Genomic DNA, 19,572 nt, shown 5'->3' with positions numbered 1-19,572 from the left:
CTTTGTCATGTCACTTCCCTATGTCTGACTGCACTTTAGAAGGGCCATTCAAGACAAGCAGAGGGAGTGAGCACAGGACACCTCCATTCTGGCAGTTCAGGTCTAAAGACTGAACTTGACTGCTAGTTTTACATCTGCCACCCTTTTTTCTGTATATATACCCCTCCCCACCCCCATCTGATCATCTCCTATGGGGCAATTATCTCCTAATATAGAGCCTACTCCAAAATATTAGTATTCAGACCCTTACCCTGGGTATGATGTTCCCCCCCACTGATAACCCCTCTTCCCAGGTTAGAGACCCCCTTCCCCTTCAATCCCAGCTCCATGCAATGTAGCATCTTTCCTGTAAAGGACCCAACCTTTGAGCTATTTGGCCTCTGACACCCATATGCCACCTTTCCCAGGCTCCAACCCCTCCCCTGCCCCGGTCGCCCCCACTCAGAGACCTTTCCTCTCTGGCATGCAGAAACACAGACCATCCCCCTTTAGCCCCCACTCCCCAACACAGACCATCCCCCTTTAGCCCCCACTCCCCAACACAGACCATCCCCCTTTAGCCCCCACTCCCCAACACAGACCATCCCCCTTTAGCCCCCACTCCCCAGTAGATTTATAACCTCACTAGCTCACAAACCCTCCCCTTAGCAAATGTAACCTACCTAGCCCATACTCTCCTCCTGGGTGTAAGTATCCTGTGGAATCAAGCCTCTTGGTGTATGGAACCTTGCACATCCACCTACACTGGGCTATGTAACCTCCCCTCCATACAGCCTTTCCCCAGGGTATGTAACCTCCCCCACCCACAGACCCTCCCCCTGGAGCATGTAGCCTCCCCCACCCACAGACCATACCCTTGCAGTATGTAGCCTCCCCAACTCATAGACCCTCCCCTTGGCGTATGTAGCCTCCCCCACCCATTGACCCTCCCCTTGACGTATGTAGCCTTCCCCACACATAGACCCTCCCCCTGGAGCATGTAGCCTTCCCCACCCATAGACCCTCCCCCTGGAGCATGTAGCCTCCCTCACTCATAGACCCTCCCCCTTGGAGTATGTAGCCTCCCCCACCCATAGACCCTCCCCCTTGGCGTATGTAGCCTTCCCCACCCATAGACCCTCCCCTTGAAGTATGTAGCCTTCCCCACCCATAGACCCTCCCCGCAGAGTATGGTGCCTTCCCCACCCATAGACCCTCCCTGTGGAGTATGAAGCCTCCCCCACCCATAGACCCTCCCCTTGGCGTATGTAGCCTTCCCCACCCATAGACCCTCCCCTTGCAGCATGTAGCCCCCCCCTCCACCCATAGACCCTCCCCTTGGAGTATGTAGCCTACCCCACCCATAGACCCTCCCTTTGCAGTATGAAGCCTTCCCCACCCATAGACCCTTCCCTCGGAGTATGAAGCCTCCCCCACCCATAGATCCTCCCCTTGGAGTATGTAGCCTTCACCACCCATAGATCCTCTTCCCTGGAGTATGTATCCTCCCCCACTCATAGACCTTCCCCTTGGAGTATGTAGCCTCCCCAGCTCAGAGATTCCCCCAATAAAGTAGGTAATCTCGTGCCCCCCCCCTAATAGACTCGACTCTCCTCTCTGGGGTATATAACCTCCCCACGGAGTATACAAGCCTTCCTCCAAAGAAATGTAACCTCCTCTACTAATAGACTTTCTATCCTTAGGGTATGTAACCTACCCCACCCACAGACCCTCCCCCCTGGGGTACAAAGCCTTCCCCTCCCAGAGCCCTTCCCTGGGGGGGTTATGTAAACCCCCCACCTATAGACCCTCCCTCTGAAGTATGTAGCCTCACCTATCATTAGGCCCCCCCCAGGATATGTAATCTCCCCCGCTCATTGACACTTCAACATATGGGCGGGGAAGGCTACATTCCCAGAGACCTTACCCCAAGGAAATGTAACCTCCTCTGCCAACAGACCCTCTCACCTTAAAGTATGCAACCTTCCCCACCCACATACCCTCCCCTGGTGTACCTAGCCTTCCCGCCCAGAGCCACCCCCAACTATGGAGCCCCCCCCAACTGTAGACCCTCCTACAGGAGTATGCCGCCTTCCCCACCTGTAAACCTCCCCTCTGGGGTTTGCAGCCTTCCCCACCCCACCGATACACCCTTCCTCTTGGGGTATTTACCCGCCCCCCTTTAGGTATGGAGCCTCCCCTACAAAGAGGTCCTCCCCCCAGCTATTTTTCCACCTCCACCCATAGACGCCATCACATATCCAAATGTAGCCTTCCCCGCCCTTAGAGCTTCCCTCAAGGAAATGTAAACTTCTCTAACAACAGACCCTCTCTCCCTAGGGTATGTAACCTATCCCCCACCCAGAACCCCTCTCCTGGGATATGTAACCTCCCCCACCTGTAGACCCTCCCTCTGGGATATGAAGCCTACACTACTAAGAGACTCTCCCCGTAGTGTATGTAGCCTTATGGACCCTCCCACACAGGGAATGCAACCTACTTTGCCAATGGACCCTCTTTTCCTAGAGCAGGTAGCGTACCCCACACATAGAACCTTCTCCTAAGATATGTAACCTCCCCAACCCACAGCTCCTCCCCTGGGGTATATCACCTGCCCCACCCAAAGACCCTCCTCCTTACAGATGCAGCCTCCCCTAACCATAGACCCTCCCCCTAGGATATGTCACATGCCCAGCTCGCAGATCCACCCTCTAGAAAATATACTCACTCCCACCAACAAACTTTCCCAAAAGAATGTATTATTCCTCCAGTTTATGTAGCCACCCTATCCATAGACCCGCCTCCAATGGTATGTAAACCCCCTCCCCCACCTGTAGAGTTGCCCCCTGGGATATGTAACCTCATCCACCCGTCCCTTAGGGAATGGAACCTTCCCAACTTGTAGACCCACCTCTGGGATATGTAACCTCCCCCACCTGTAGATCCGCCTCTTGGCGTATGTAACCTCTCCCACTCGCAGACCCACCCCTTGAGGGTATGTAACCTCCCTCACCTGTAGACCTGCCCCTTGTGGGTATGCAACCTCACTTACCTGCAGACCTGCCCCTTGGGGGGTATGGAACCTCCCCTACCTGTAGACCCACCCCTTGGGGGTACGGAACCTCCCCCACCTGTAGACCCGCCCCTTGGGGGTACGGAACCTGCCCCACCTGTAGACCGCCCCTTGGGGTATGTAACCTGCCCCACCTGTAGACCCGCCCCTTGGGGGTAGGTAACCTCCTCTACCTGTAGACCCACCCGTTGGGGTATGTAACCTCCTCCACCTATAGATCCGCCCCCCGGGGGTATGTATCCTCACCAACCTGTAGACCCGCCCCTTGGGGGGGAAGTTACCTGAACCACCCTCGGGGTATGTAACCTCCCCCACCTTTAGGCCCACCCCCTGGGGTATGTAACCTCCCCCATCATTAGACCTGCCCCTTGGGGTATGTAACCTCCCTCACCTGTAGACCCGCCCCATAGGGGTATGTTACCTCCCCCACATTTAGGCCCACCCCCTGTGATATGTAACTTTCCCCACCTGTAGACCCGCCCCTTGGGGCATGTAACCTCCCTCCCCCACCTACAGACACGCCCCTTTGGGGTATGTAACCGCCCTCTCACCAGTAATGTCATCTCCTCTTTCTTCTGGCTCCAGCACCAACTTTTCAGCAACATCACACCCACCCCCATGTGCAGGCCAGTAAGCCCCTCCCACAGCCCGCATAGACCACGCCCCCAGCTGCTGCTCCCACACATCAGTCAGGTCCTGTCCCTCGTGTGACCCTTCAGGCAGCGCACACCCTCCCCCCCGCCCACAGTGCGCAACCCCCGCCCTCCCTCCTCCTGCTCATCACCCCGGTCCCGCTCTCACCTCGCCTCTCTCCCCGGACATGTCTCCCCCGTACATTCCCGCGAGATATGGGCTCTCTCGCGAGAAACGGCGGCGGCGCGCGCACCTAGCAACAACAATCCTACCAACGAGGAGGGGGCGTGACTCTCCGTCCCGCCCACCACTCCGGGACAACCACACACGCCGGACCTGCCGCCGTCCTTCCGGGCGGAACACGCCCACCCCCGGAGGGCGGGGCTTCACCTGCTCGAGCCTCCAACACGTGAGCGGGCGGGAGAATATCAACAATGAAGAGAGAGCCTGAGAACGTGGAGAGGGGAGGGGGCGGGGGTTCACATATATCTATAGATAGATAGATATATCTATATCTATCTATCTACACACACATATATCTATATATACATACACACACAGAGGGGGGAGTCATTATATATATACACACACACACAGTATCTCACAAAAGTCAGTACACCCCTCACATTTTTGTAAATATTTTATTCTATCTTTTCATGTGACAACACTGAAGAAATGACACTTTTCTACAATGTAAAGTAGTGAGTGTACAGCTTGTATAACAGTGTAAATTTGCTGTCCCCTCAAAATAACTCAACAAACAGCCATTAACCACTTCAGTCCCTAGCCTCTCTCTGAGATTTGTTGTTTACAAGTTAAAAAGGTTTTTTTTTGCTAGAAAATTACTTAGAACCCCCAAACATTATACATTTTTTTTCTAACACCCCAGAGAATAAAATGGCGGTCGTTGCAATACTTTCTGTCACACCGTATATGTGCAGCGGTCTTACAAGCGCACATTTTTGACTTAAAAAATAAGACACCAGTAAAGTTAGCCCAATTTTTTTTTATATTGTGAAATATAATGTTACGCCGAGTAAATTGATACCCAACATGTCACGCTTCAAAATTGCGCCCGCTCGTGGAATGGTGACAAACTTTTACCCTTAAAAATCTTCATAGGCGACGTTTAAAAAATTCTACAGGTTGCATGTTTTGAGTTACAGAGGAGGTCTAGGGCTAGAATTATTGCTCTCGCTCTAACGATTGCGGCGATACCTCACATGTGTGGTTTGAACACCGTTTTCATATACGGGCGCTAGTCACGTATGCGTTTGCTTCTGCAGCGAGCTCAACGGGGCGTGTTTAAAAAATTTTTTTCCTCTTATTTATTTTTACCTTTTATTTTTTATTCTTACACTGCTTTTAAAAAAAAAATAAAAAATTGTGTCACTTTTACTCCTATTACAAGGAGTGTAAATATCCCTTTTAATATTAAAAAAGCATGACAGGACCTCTTTAATATGAGATCTGGGGTCAAAAAGACCTCAAATCTCACATTTACACTAAAATGCATAAAAAAGTAAAAAAAAGTTGTCATTCAAAAAAATAATAATAAAAAAAAAAAAAATGGACCTTTAAGAGCTATGGGCGGAAGTGACGTTTTGATGTCGATTCCGCCCTGCATTGTTATGGAGACGGGTGGGGGCCATCTTCCTCTCACTCGTTTCCATGCCCAGCCAGGGTGAAGATCCGATGGCCCCGGTAAGTGGCTGAAGGCACCAGAGCGCGACGGGAGGGGGGGGCCCTTTCCCACCGATAAAAGTGATCTCGCGGCAAATCCGCCGCAGAGACCACTTTTATCTGAAACCGGACTGCTCACTGAAGAAGAGGATACCAGGGTTATGGCAGCTAGCTGCTGCCATAACAATGATACTCCTCTTCAAAGTACCAACGTATAACGATGGTGGGCGGTCCGGAAGTGGTTAATGTCTAAACCGCTGGCAACAAAAGTGAGTACATCCCTAAGTGAAAATTTCCAAATGGGGCCCAAAGTGTCACTATTTTGTGTGGCTGCCATTATTTTCCAGCACTGCCTTAACCCTCTTGGGCATGGAGTTCACCAGAGCTTCACAGGTTGTCACTGGAGTCCTCTTCCACTCCTCCATGAAGACATCACAGAGCTGATGGATATTAGAGACCTTGCGCTCCTCCACCTTCCATTTGAAGATGCTCCACAGATGCTCAATAGGGTTTAGGTCTGGAGACATGCTTGGTCAGTCCATCATCTTTACCCTCAGCTTCTTTAGCTAGGCTGTGGTCATCTTGGAGGTGTGTTTGGGGTCCTTATCATGTTGGAATACTGCCCTGAGGCCCAGTCTCTGAAGGGAGGGTATCATGCTCTGCTTCAGTATGTCACAGTACATGTTGGCATTCATGGTTCCCTCAATGAACTGTAGCTCCCCAGTGCCGGCAGCACTCATGCAGCCCCAGATCATGACATTTCCACCACCATGATTGACTGTAAGCAAGACACACTTGTCTTTGTACTCCTTACCTGGTTGCCGCCACACACGCTTGACACCATCTGAACCAAATAAGTTTATCTTGGTCTCATCAGATCACAGGACATGGTTCCAGTAATCCATGTCCTTAGTCTGCTTGTCTTCAGCAAATTGTTTGTGGGCTTTCTTGTGCATCATCTTTAGAAGAGGCTTCCTTCTGGGACAACAGCCATGCAGACCAATTTGATGCAGTGTGTGGCGTATGGTCTGAGCACTGAAAGGCTGACCCCCCATCCCCCACCCCTTCAACCTCTGCAGCAATGCTGGCAGCACTCTATACGTCTATTTCCCAAAGACAACCTCTGGATATGACACTGAGCACGTGCACTCAACTTCTTTGGCCGACCATGGAGAGGCCTGTTCTGAGTGGAACCTGTCCTGTTAAACCGCTGTATGGTCTTGGCCACCGTGCTGCAGCTCAGTTTCAGGGTCTTGGCAATCTTCTTATAGCCTAGGCCATCTTTATGTAGAGCAACAATTCTTCTTTTCAGATCCTCAGAGAGTTCTTTGCCATGAGGTGCCATGTTGAACTTCCAGTGACCAGTATGAGAGAGTGAAAGCGATAACACCAAATTTAACACATCTGAGACCTTGTAACACTAACGAGTCACCGGGGAGGGAAAATGGCTAATTGGGCCCAATTTGGACATTTTCACTTAGGGGTGTACTCACTTTTGTTGCCAGCGGTTTAGACATTAATGGCGGTGTGTTGAGTTATTTTGAGGGGACAGCAAATTTACACTGTTATACAAGCTGTACACTCACTACTTTACATTGTAGCAAAGTGTCATTTCTTCAATGTTGTCACATGAAAAGATATAATAAAATATTTACAAAAATGTGAGGGGTGTACTCGCGCGCGCGCGTGCGTGTGTGTGCATATATATATATATATACACATACATACATACACACAGAGAGTGAGGGGGTTCAAGAATATAAATGCTGACAAAATGGTGCCTGAGCCTCATATTTTGTCTTGCAGCACTGGTGATGAGCGGGTAATTGTGCTGTGCGATGATGTGCAATACACCCACAGGGAGCCCCACGTTACCCCGACACCCACAGAGCGCCCCGCTACACAGAGAGGGTCTAACACAGAGCCCCACATGGTGACCAATACACAGAGAATGAGCCTTGCACAGTGCACACGTCACACAGAGAGCCTCACATGGTGAGCAATTCAGAGTGCAATATACAGAGAACTGTGCAATGTATACTACAGAGAGAGTTCTTGTACTATCAGCAGTGAAAGTTCTTTCCTACAAACTAATTCTCTGAGCAGCAAAATTCCTGACTTTCTTGACCGTAAGAGGCATCAAAAATCTCTTTATGAAGCTGTATGAATATACTCCACACCACTCTACTCTGTACACTGTGCTGTATGAATATACTCCACTCTGTACACCATGCAGCAAGAATATACTCCACTCTGTACACTATGCTGTATGAATATACTCCACGCCACTTTACTCTGTACACTGTACTGTACGAATATACTCTGCACAGTTCCATTGTGTACACTGAGCTGTATGAATATACTCCACACCACTTTACTTTGTACACTGTGCTGTACAAATATATGCAACACTGCTCCCATTGTGTACACTGTGCTGTACAAATATACTCCACGCAGTTCCATTGTGTACACTCTGCTGTATTAATATACTCCAGACCACTCTACTTTGTACACTGTGCACGAATATACACCACACTGCTCCCATTGTGTACACTGTGCCGTACAAATATACTCTGCACCACTACTCTGTACACTGTGCTATACGAATATACCTTGCAAAGTTCCATTGTGTACACTGTGCTGTACAAATATACTCCACACCACTACTCTGTACAATATGCTCTACGAATATACCCTGCAAAGCTCTATTGTGTACACTATGCTGTAGGAACATACTCTGCACACTGTGCAAATTACACTCCACAAAATAAATTCCACTCTGTACACCTTCAAAGATCAGCTTCTACTCTGTGAAATAATACAAAATAAATGTATATTTTTAGAGGTAAAAATAATGTGCATTTATTATTTTTTTCTTAGGAGTCTGCAGAGCAATTAGCAGATAGCAGGCGCAAAGCCAGGCTCCTGTGATCAGCAGGTAGTAGGTGCAATACCAGGCTCCTGTGATCAGCGGGTAGTAGGTGCAATACCAGGCTCCTGTGATCAGCGGGTAGTAGGTGCAATGCAAGGCTCCTGCAGACTCTCAGTACAGCGGTTTGCCCGCACGGGGATGGACGGGAGTGCATGCATCCCTGTGAAGGCAATCTCATTCAAATCAACTTGCACAGACACAGCCATCTCCCAGTCTGATATCCGAGCGGGTGCATGGCCCCAAACTCACACTGTTTGTGAACAGGACGCACTAGCATGGATGTCAAATTGGGAGCGAAATTGTGTTCCAAAATTACTTAAATGGGACCCCCTCCCTAAAACGCAGGGAGGCACAGAACACCTGTGCAGGTAAACACAGCCCAGGAATGGGTGTATGCCAGTGATGGCAAACCTTGGCACCCCAGATGTTTTTGAACTACATTTCCCATGATGCTCATGCACTCTGCAGTGTAGATGAGCATTATGGGAAATGTAGTTCCAAAACATCTGGGGTGCCAAGGTTCGCCATCACTGGTGTATGCTGTAGTACACCCCGTGTGAACAAGGCCTAAACATAAACAATGTATAGACAGCAGCACAGAATGACCTCCTTCAGTCCTCCTGCTCTGCTGCCGCTTACATTTTGTTGGTGTTTACATCTTCCCCCTGCCGCTGAATGATTCATTCACTACGCAGCGGTGCAGGATGACCTCGGCCTTCTGTGTATCAGAATGCCTGAAGGCTGTGATCATTCTGCACCTACACTGTCACCGCCACCTAATAAAGGGCTCGGAGTCAAAGGATATGTAAACAATGACTAAATGCCGAGGTTACTAGTCTGTGCTGCCGCCGCCGCTTGCACGTTGTTTGCATCTTCCTTTTGAGTCCTGGTTGACACTGATGCGGTGTGGGGAACTGCATGTGATGCGGACAGGAATTGCACCACATTCCTATTAAAATCACATGCGATTGTTTGCAGTGCGATTTGAGCCCATTCATTTTGTATGGCTCAAATCATACCGCACGAAAAAAAGTTGCTGGCACCTTTTTTAAGCCGCACTGGAATCGGATTGCATGGGTGTGAACATTTATTTTGTGTGGCTCAAAATCGCAACGCACCCACACACAAATGTTGTATGCACTATTTTTTTTTTCTTTTGCCAATCTGGAATCAGATTGCATGGGTGTGAACATTCATTTTGTATGGCTCAAATCGTACTGCACCTGCATGCAAAAGTTGTATGCACTTTTCTTTTTTGGCACACTGAAATCGGACACCCATGCGATACGAATCAGTAATTGCACTGCGTTTTGCGAACCGTTTTTGGGGTGTCAACTTAATATTGACACCTATAGCAGTTCAAATGAACAGAGTGCGATTGTGATGCGGTGGTGTGGGAAACGCATAGGAATCGCTCAATGGGTCATTCACTAAGCAGCGGTGCAGGATGACAGCAGCCTTCAACACCTGCGCTGTGGGCGCTTACCGATCAGTGACTCATTCAGAGTCAAAAGAAACGTAAACAATGTGCAAGCAGCGGCCCGAGTCACCTCGGCATTCAGTCATTGTGAATGAATGATTTTCTACATACTGTAGTATACATGTCAACTCTAAGAGAAGGGGGAGTATAGTGGCGCTTGGAGAGAGATGGATGGAAAACAAAGCTATAGGTAAAGGTGATTATGACAATAAAATCCAGTGGTTGGGGGTAGCTTGGTCCCTGGAAGAGTTCAGTTCAGGCTTGAATGTGTTGTTAGGAACAAGTTCGATGGGTTAATGATGTATATAGCGCTCTAGAGGTGCAGCCAGCTGTGGAAGAGGGAAGCAGCTCTGTAGATATATAATGTGGAGAACAGAATTAACTCACAGGGTCAGTGTTAAAATGGCTAGTCACAAGGGGAGGCTCACTGTGTAGTCCTGATCCAGATAGCCGGAGGTGTGGGGTGCTGCTGCTGTCTCGCTAGCTGCAGGGGTTTCCAAGGCTCTGAGTCAAGCTGGCAGTCATCTCCCTGTCGGCTGTGATGTCAATGGATGTGGGGCACAGGACCGGCAGGCGCACGTTCGGAGCATGAGTGCTCCTTCTTCAGGCTGCGATCGGCTATCTGGATCAGGACTACACAGCGAGCCTCACCTTGTGACTAGGGATGGGCCGAACTGACACCTGTTCGGTTCGCATCAGAACTTTCGAACACCACAAAAGTTCAGACCGAATAACGAACCCCATTAAAGTCAATAGGACCCGAATGTCAAAATTCAAAAAAGTGCCCATTTTGAAGGTTTATATGCAATTAATTGGGCATACAACGGTTATAGGGGTCCGGGTCCTGCCCTGGGGGACATATATCAATAAAAAATATCAATAAAAAGTTTGGTCCCCTTAGTCTACCTGTAAAGTGGCAGATCTGTACCATGTCTAGAATCTGCTGCAGCAGTAATTGCATTTATAAAGCCAAAAAAAAAATTAAATTTTCCCTGCAAGCTGCCTTTATTTTGCTCAGCAACAGCTGGGGAGCCAGTGTGCATGATGAGACCACAATGTAGTGCACTGGGAACAAGATTAGAGATTTTTTTGGATACATTCTGGTGTCACTTTGACTTTGGATAGAAGTAACGGGTGTGTAAATATTGGTCTTTGGGTGTCTGTGGCGCCTTCCCAACGTAACCCTATACGGGGTACTCTTGATGAAAGCCAAAATTGGCCTTGCTGAAAAAAAAATTGCAATAATACTCTCAAACTGTCAAACAGGTGCAGAAAAATTGGTCTTTGGGTGTTAATTGTGCCCATGAAACCTATACCAAAAACATTCTTCCAGATGAAATGATTGAACACCCTCAAAGCTAGATAGCCTTGAAGTCCTGCAGAGATTCCACATCCCAAAAAAGACCTAATCAGTGGCTTCATAGCTGGTAATCCAAGACTGATACATTTTTATAAAAGTCAAACGGTCCACGGAGTCTGTGGACAGACGCGTTCTATGATCAGTAATGAAACCTCCTGCAGCACTGAATGCCCATTCTGAAAGCACGCTGGATGCAGGGCAGCCCAACAACTAAATAGCATACTGGCCAAGTTCTGGCCAGTGGTCTAGTCTCATGACCCAGTAAGTCAGTGGATTGTCAGCTGGAAAGCTCTCCATCTCTGTTTTGGCCCTGAGGTAATCGTCCTCCATTTGATGCAGACGCTGCCGATGGGATGCGGAAGCTGACAGCCCTGGGCGGCGAGGACTAAAAAAATTCCGAAATTCCTCTTAGGTGGATGTCTTCTTCAACGCTCCTCTCTTGACCAACAGAAGACTCAAAACAACGTTTTTCATCTGTAACCTACTGGAGTCAGGAAAAATGTTCAATAAAATCCTCTTTAATGTGTCCTCAAGAGATTTTATCTTCTGCATTCTCTGTAGGGACAGGATGAGTTCTGAGACCTTCCCCTTATAACGGTGGTCAAGGAGAGTTGCCAACTAGTGATCATCCTTCTCCTTTATGCCATGTATTCTTGGGTCCTTTTGCAGGCTTTGAAGCATGAGGTTGCCCATGTGCCTCAAATTTTTCGAGGCTTGAGAAGCAGACTCCCCTGGGTCACTCAGGGTGACAGCATCTGGAACTTCCTCCTCCCAGCTATGTACTACTCCCAAGGGTCCTGGGGTTGGAAAGCCATCGCTTACAGATTGACGCATGTCTTCCTCTTCTTCGAAGCCTATGAAAGTGCCAGAATCCTCCTCCTCCCCTCTCTTCTGTGACATAGGAATGATGGTGTCTGGATAAAGTGAGCCTTGAGAGGAAAGAAAATCCTTCTCTTCCTCCTGCTGCTCTGCCTCCAGTGCCCTGTCCATAATGCCACGCAGAGTCTGCTCCAGCAGGAACACAACTGGACTGTGTCACTGATGCATGCACTGTCACAGCTCGCCATCCTTGTGGCCTCCTCAAATGGTGACAATACAGTGCATGCATCCTTAATGATCAGCAATTGGCCTTGGGAAAAAAGGCCAAGGCAGCCCGAGCCCATCGTCGTGCAGTACTGGCACAGGTACTCGTTGACGGCCCTCTGCTGCATGTATAGCCACTGCAGCATTCCCAAAGTTGATGATGGGCATGTCACAAATCAGGCGGTTTACGGGCAGGTGGAATTCCCACTGAATTTCAGCCAACCGAGCACTGGTTGTCTATGACCGCCTGAAATGGCTACAGACTCTTCTGACCTGCTTTAGCACATCTTGCAATCCCGAGTACGTACTTAGGAAAAGCTGCACCACTGAATGGCACATGTATGAACTTTCTCTAAGGGCAGACAGGAGGTTTGCAGAGCTGCAAGAATTTCTGCTCCAGTGTGGTTCCTGTCCCCTAAACACACCAGCTGAAGCACTGCATGGCACCTTTTAGCCTGACTCTGGGAATAGTCCTTTGAACGCTTAGGGTGTACCCGATGTTCATAGGACAATTCTGCAGAGGAGGGCATGGAGGTGGCGGAGGAGGGGGGTAGAGCTCACAGGTCTGGCATCATCACCAACTGTATGGAGACATGGGGGGGACAACAAGCTGCAGCACCGAGCCCTGTCCTGCATCCTTTCGAGTTGCAAGCAGCGTTACCCAGTGTGCTGTGAACAAAATATATTGTCCCTGCCCATGCTTGCTGGACCACGTGTCAGCAGTAAGGTTGATTTTACGGCTGACTGCCTTGCCCAATGATGCCAGAACATTCCCTTTCACGTGATGGTAGAGAGATGCAATGGCCTTACGTGAAAAGTAGTAGCAACTGGGAACCTGCCATTGTGGTACAGTACATTGTGCAAATTCACGGAAGGGGGCAGAATCCACCAGGCTGAAAGGCAGAAGTTGGAGAGCTAACAGCTTTGACAAGCTTGCTATACCATCATCCCTGTCAGTGGAGGCTGCTGAAAGGTAATGACTCAGTATCACAGGGGCAGACTGAAGTGATTAAAGAGGAGGGACAGATTTGTGCCCCTTTTGTGTGACTTTTAGGTGCTCTTGCCAACGGGCTGAGTGGTTTGGACGTTAAATGCCTTGGTAAGCATGTGGTACCCAAATGGTTGGTGTTTTTGCCACGTTTGATGTGCCTGTGACACAGTTTGCAGATAGCAACAGTGTGATCTGCTGCAGAGGTGCTGAAAAAGGCCCAGACAGCTGAGCTTTGGGGAGTGGGCCAGGAGATAACAGCTGCAGAATGTGATGGAATAGGGTGGCTGCTCTCTACTCTTTCTTTATGTCGACCTCCTTGGGGTTGTGCTGCCTCACCTTCAGTTTCCTCCTCTGCTCTATCTGGCACCCAAGTTACATCAGTGATCTCATCATTATCATTATCACTGGAGATAACTTGGCAATAGGCCGCGGCTTGAGGAATACGAATGCCAATTTGTCTACCAGTGTTCCTCCCTCTCTCTAGGCTCATGTTCCTGTGATGCCTGTGGACACATTTGTTGCTGGCCCCCTTACAGAGCCAAGGGAACGTCTGCCTCTCCTTGCTGTCCTCCCAGACATTATAGGGAGGGCGGGGCGGTGCTTATAAGCAAATGTAAAGAAGTTACGTAGATGTACGTAGATGCACTTTAATCAATGCAAAGAGGTGTTTAGTGCACTTTAATCTGAGTACTTACACTACACAGACACACTCCACGGATACACTATAATATACTGCAATATAATGCGCCAAACGTACAGTGACACACAGAACTATATGGCGTTAAACTGGCAGTAATGCACACAAGCAAACAAAATTATATGGCGTTAAACTGGCAGTAACCCACACAGAAGTAAATGGCGTTAAACTGGCAGTAACGAACAAAACGATATGGCGTTAAACTGGCAGTAACGCATAGAGAAGTAAATGGCGTTAAACTGGCAGTAATGCACACAAAACAATATGGCATTCAATTGGCAGTAACGCACACAGAAGTAAATGGCGTTAAACTGGCAGTAACACATACAGAAGTAAATAGAGTTAAACTGGCAGTAATGCACACAAAACAATATGGCGTTAAACTGGCAGTAACGCACACAGAAGTAAATGGCGTTAAACTGGCAGTAACGCACACAAAACGACATGGCTTCAATACAGGGCACTTACACCCCCTTTCTGCCTAAGCCAATTTTCAGCTTTCAGCGCTGTTTAAATGACAATTGCGCAGTCATGCTACACTGTACCCAAACAGCATTTTTATCATTTTGTTCCCACAAATAGACTTTTCTTTTGGTGGTATTTGATCACCTCTGTGTTTTTTATTTTTTGCTAAACAAAGTTTTTCTTTTGTTTCTGTTATAAAATTTTATAAGTAAGTACGTTTTCTCCTTCACTGATGGGCACTGATAAGGCGGCACCAATAGGCAGCACTGATGGGCATTGATGGGTGGCACTGATAGGTATCACTGATGGCACAGGCAGGCATTGGGGATGGGCACTGATTGGCAGCTGCCTGGGCACCGATTGATTAAACTGCCAGTAACGCAATCAAGTAGATGGTGTTCAACCGTCACTACACTGGCGCTATCTGAACTGTCCCTACTGTAGCAATATACTAATGTAAAGATTACTGACACGGTCTCACTACACTACACTGAAACTATCTGAGCTGTCCCTACTCTAGCTGCACACTATGAAAAGCTGAATGATGGTCCTCCTCACTACACTCACACTATCCCTAGACTGACACTAAACTAACATTCTACACTGACAGCACTGAACAGAGCGCTGTTCTATCTCTCTCCACGCCAAAATCCCACTGAAAATGGCTGCCATTGAAAGAATACTTTTATGCTGTGGGGCGGGAATGAGCCATGATTGGATAAAGTCATGGTGACAGTGTCCAATCATGACTCTCACAGTGCTCTGTGCCCTGATTGGCTGAAGTTTTTACTGTTTTAGCCATTCAGGGCTTGCAAAGCATTGTGGTTGGTTCAGGGGGGGGAGGGGTCGAACAAACGGTCAAACGACCCATTTGTTCAGCTGTTCGCCGAACGACCAAACTAAATTTTGGTTTGAACTTATGCTCGGGCTGAACCGTTCGCCCATCCCTACTTGTGATTAGCCATTTTAACCCTTACCCTGTAAGTTCATTCTTATTTGAATCTATCTTAATAAATTCATCATTAATCATTTTAATATACTGCACTCAGATGAGCGCTGCTGTTCTCCACATTACATGTCAACTCTATGAGTGTCCATGTCTGTCTGTATGAATGGAGATGCAGTACAGATCACTTTTTAGGTGGGATCTGGCTGCCAGCAAGGCTCTGCGTACCATTCCATACCTTTGTGGATAAGCGCTTATAGTCCTGGGGAGCCTTTGCTGCGCCACCACCAGACTGCTTTGTACCACTACAACAGCGCACACAGTACCCTGCTACCTCTTACAAGGCAGGCATGCCCACACCAAGCCTAATTTCAGCTTTCTGCTGGTGTGTGCAATGCAGTGTAAATACAGGTTTACAGTAATATGTATGAGAGAAGGCGGCGCATTTAGATGTTTTATGGATTTTTTTTTTTTAAACAGTCCTGTGTAAGGGGAGCAGCGCAGGAGGTGTACACCGCCACTGCATGGAGGAGCAGCACAGGAGGCGTACACCGCCACTGCATGGAGGAGCAGCGCAGGAGGCGTACACCGCCACTGCATGGAGGAGAAGCGCAGGAGGCGTACATCGCCACTGCATGGGGGAGCAGCACAGGAGGCGTACATCGCCACTGCATAGGGGAGCAGCACAGGAGGTGTACACCGCCACTGCATGGGGGAGCAGCGCAGGAGGTGTACACCGCCACTGCATGGGGGAGCAGCGCAGGAGGTGTACACCGCCACTGCATGGGGGAGGTGTACACCGCCATTGCATGGGGGAGCAGCGCAGGAGGTGTACACCGCCACTGCATGGAGGAGCAGCGCAGGAGGTGTACACCGCCACTTCATGGAGGAGCAGCGCAGGTGTACACCGCCACTGCATGGGGGAGGTGTACACCGCTACTGCATGGGGGAGCAGCGCAGGAGGTGTACACTGCCACTGCATGGAGGAGCAGCGCAGGAGGTGTACACCACCACTTCATGGAGGAGCAGCGCAGGAGGTTTACACCGCCACTTCATGGAGGAGCAGCGCAGGAGGTGTACACCGCCACTGCATGGGGGAGCAGCACAGGAGGTGTACACCGCCACTGCATGGGGGAGCAGCACAGGAGGTGTACACCGCCACTGCATGGGGGAGCAGCGCAGGAGGTGTACACCGCCACTGCATGGAGAAGCAGCGCAGGAGGTTTACACCGCCACTGCATGGGGGAGCAGAGCAGGAGGTGTACACCGACACTGCATGGGGGAGCAGCGCAGGAGGTGTACACCGACACTGCATGGGGGAGCAGCGCAGGAGGTGTACACCGCCACTGCATGGGGGAGCAGCGCAGGAGGTGTACACCGCCACTGCATGGAGGAGCAGCGCAGGAGGTGTACACCGCCACTGCATTGGGGGAGCAGCGCAGGAGGTGTACACCGCCACTGCATGGGGGAGCAGCGCAGGAGGTGTACACCGCCACTGCATGGGGGGAGCAGCGCAGGAGGTGTACACCGCCACTGCATGGGGGAGCAGCGCAGGAGGTGTACACCGCCACTGCATGGGGGAGGTGTACACCACCACTGCATGGGGGAGCAGCGCAGGAGGTGTACACCGCCACTGCATGGAGGAGCAGCGCAGGAGGTGTACACCGCCACTTCATGGAGGAGCAGCGCAGGTGTACACCGCCACTGCATGGGGGAGGTGTACACCGCTACTGCATGGGGGAGCAGCGCAGGAGGTGTACACTGCCACTGCATGGAGGAGCAGCGCAGGAGGTGTACACCACCACTTCATGGAGGAGCAGCGCAGGAGGTGTACACCGCCACTTCATGGAGGAGCAGCGCAGGAGGTGTACACCGCCACTGCATGGGGGAGCAGCACAGGAGGTGTACACCGCCACTGCATGGGGGAGCAGCACAGGAGGTGTACACCGCCACTGCATGGGGGAGCAGCGCAGGAGGTGTACACCGCCACTGCATGGAGAAGCAGCGCAGGAGGTTTACACCGCCACTGCATGGGGGAGCAGAGCAGGAGGTGTACACCGACACTGCATGGGGGAGCAGCGCAGGAGGTGTACACCGACACTGCATGGGGGAGCAGCGCAGGAGGTGTACACCGCCACTGCATGGGGGAGCAGCGCAGGAGGTGTACACCGCCACTGCATGGAGGAGCAGCGCAGGAGGTGTACACCGCCACTGCATTGGGGGAGCAGCGCAGGAGGTGTACACCGCCACTGCATGGGGGAGCAGCGCAGGAGGTGTACACTGCCACTGCATGGGGGAGCAGCGCAGGAGGTGTACACCGCCACTGCATGGGGGAGCAGCGCAGGAGGTGTACACCGCCACTGCATGGGGGAGGTGTACACCACCACTGCATGGGGGAGCAGCGCAGGAGGTGTACACCGCCACTGCATGGAGGAGCAGCGCAGGAGGTGTACACCGCCACTACATGGAGGAGCAGCGCAGATGTACACCGCCACTGCATGGGGGAGGTGTACACCGCCACTGCATGGGGAAGCAGCGCAGGAGGTGTACACCGCCACTGCATGGAGGAGCAGCGCAGGAGGTGTACACCGACACTGCATGGGGGAGCAGAGCAGGAGGTGTACACCGACACTGCATGGGGGAGCAGAGCAGGAGGTGTACACCGACACTGCATGGGGGAGCAGAGCAGGAGGTGTACACCGACACTGCATGAGGGAGCAGCGCAGGAGGTGTACACCGACACTGCATGGAGGAGCAGCGCAGGAGGTGTACACCGACACTGCATGGGGGAGCAGCGCAGGAGGTGTACACCGCCACTGCATGGAGGAGCAGCGCAGGAGGTGTACACCGCCACTGCATGGAGGAGCAGCGCAGGAGGTGTACACCGCCACTGCATGGAGGAGCAGCGCAGGAGGTGTACACCGCCACTGCATGGAGGAGCAGCGCAGGAGGTGTACACCGCCACTGCATGGGGGAGCAGCGCAGGAGGTGTACACCGCCACTGCATGGGGGAGCAGCGCAGGAGGTGTACACCGCTACTGCATAGGGAAGCAACACTGGAGGTGTACACTGCCAATGCATAGGGAAGCAACAATAGAGGTGTACACCACCACTGCATAGGGAGGCAACACTGGGAGATGTACACCGCCACTGCATAGGAAGGCAACACTGGGAGATGTACACCGCCACTGCATAGGGAGGCAACACTAGAAGCGCACAGTGCAGTCTCTCTGTAGCTGCACCTCCTCATGACAGAATACGGTAGGTGGTGGAGGGAGCGGAGAGAACAGGAAGTGCCGGTCCCCCGGGAATCTCACCTCTCTAGCCGCTCTCCGCCGGATCCTCCTCGGGGAGTCAGGCCGCTGCACACTGCCCGGAAGCCCCCTCCACGCTGACAGCACTTCCGGCTGCAGGAGAGCGACACCTAGCGGAGCCCGGGGGAAAGGCCACCTGTGCTGTCCGCCTATAGGGGAGTTAAGCTGCAGCTCCGAGTACTGGGGGGCACAAATGTGTTCCCTCTGGCTTAACATTGTGCACCCCCAACTACGGCCCCCTGACATAACACTGTGCACCCCAAACTGTGTCCCCCTGATATAACACTGTGCACCCCCAACTACGTCCCCCTGACATAACACTGCACCCCAAACTGTGTCCCCCTGATATAACACTGTGCACCCCCAACTACGTCCCCCTGACATAACACTGTGCACTTCCAAATGTGTCCCCCTGACATAAAACTGTGCACTCCAAACTGTGTCCCCGACATAACACTGTGCGTCCCCAACTGTGTCCCCCCAGACATAACACTGTGCGTCCCCAACTGTGTCCCCCCAGACATAACACTGTGCACTTCCAGCTGTGTCCCCCTGACATAACACGGTGCACCTCCAACTGTGTCCCCATGACATTGTAGCGCTGGTAGATTTTTGATCTACCATCTGATAGGTAAATTTAGTGGGTCGCTTGTTAGAGGAAGTTAGATTTGCCTCTGTTCCAGCTTGGCTGAGTTGCGTGTAGTTCCACACTGTGCTGTTGGGTGTCGTTGTCACCATGGGCCAGTGTTGGAAAGGCAACGTGTCGAGGCGTATGAGTGTTCCTCTGTCCCCGGAGACAATTTGGTGGAGGTGGTCCTCCGAGTTGCCTTCTGGGAGGGGGTATTTATGGGACAGACACCATGTTTAGGGGTTCGTTTTCAGCCACCTGCTGGCCCTCCTGGCCGACAGGTATGCGTTAGAGAACCACCTCGTGGT

The 19,572-nt window shown here is 51.0% G+C and overlaps 1 protein-coding gene across 3 annotated transcripts in view; it reads right to left on the bottom strand.

Annotated features, from left to right (window-relative positions):
* Positions 1–18,741, bottom strand: part of LOC141103749 (ZZ-type zinc finger-containing protein 3-like) — a 39,343-nt gene extending 20,602 nt beyond the window's left edge. For 2 of the 3 annotated variants that reach the window (XM_073593710.1, XM_073593712.1), the window contains exon 1: positions 18,640–18,741. The gene's annotated coding sequence lies outside the window, so the exon portion shown is untranslated. Of the gene's footprint in view, positions 1–3,853; positions 3,968–18,639 lie in introns of those variants that run through there. The other variant, XM_073593711.1, reaches the window with a different exon arrangement.
* Between the last annotated feature and the right edge of the window lie 831 nt (positions 18,742–19,572).

This window comes from Aquarana catesbeiana, linkage group LG07 (genome assembly GCF_042186555.1).
Source record: "Aquarana catesbeiana isolate 2022-GZ linkage group LG07, ASM4218655v1, whole genome shotgun sequence".
Taxonomy (NCBI): Eukaryota; Metazoa; Chordata; class Amphibia; order Anura; family Ranidae; genus Aquarana; species Aquarana catesbeiana.
This window is presented reverse-complemented; position numbering and strand designations above follow the sequence as displayed.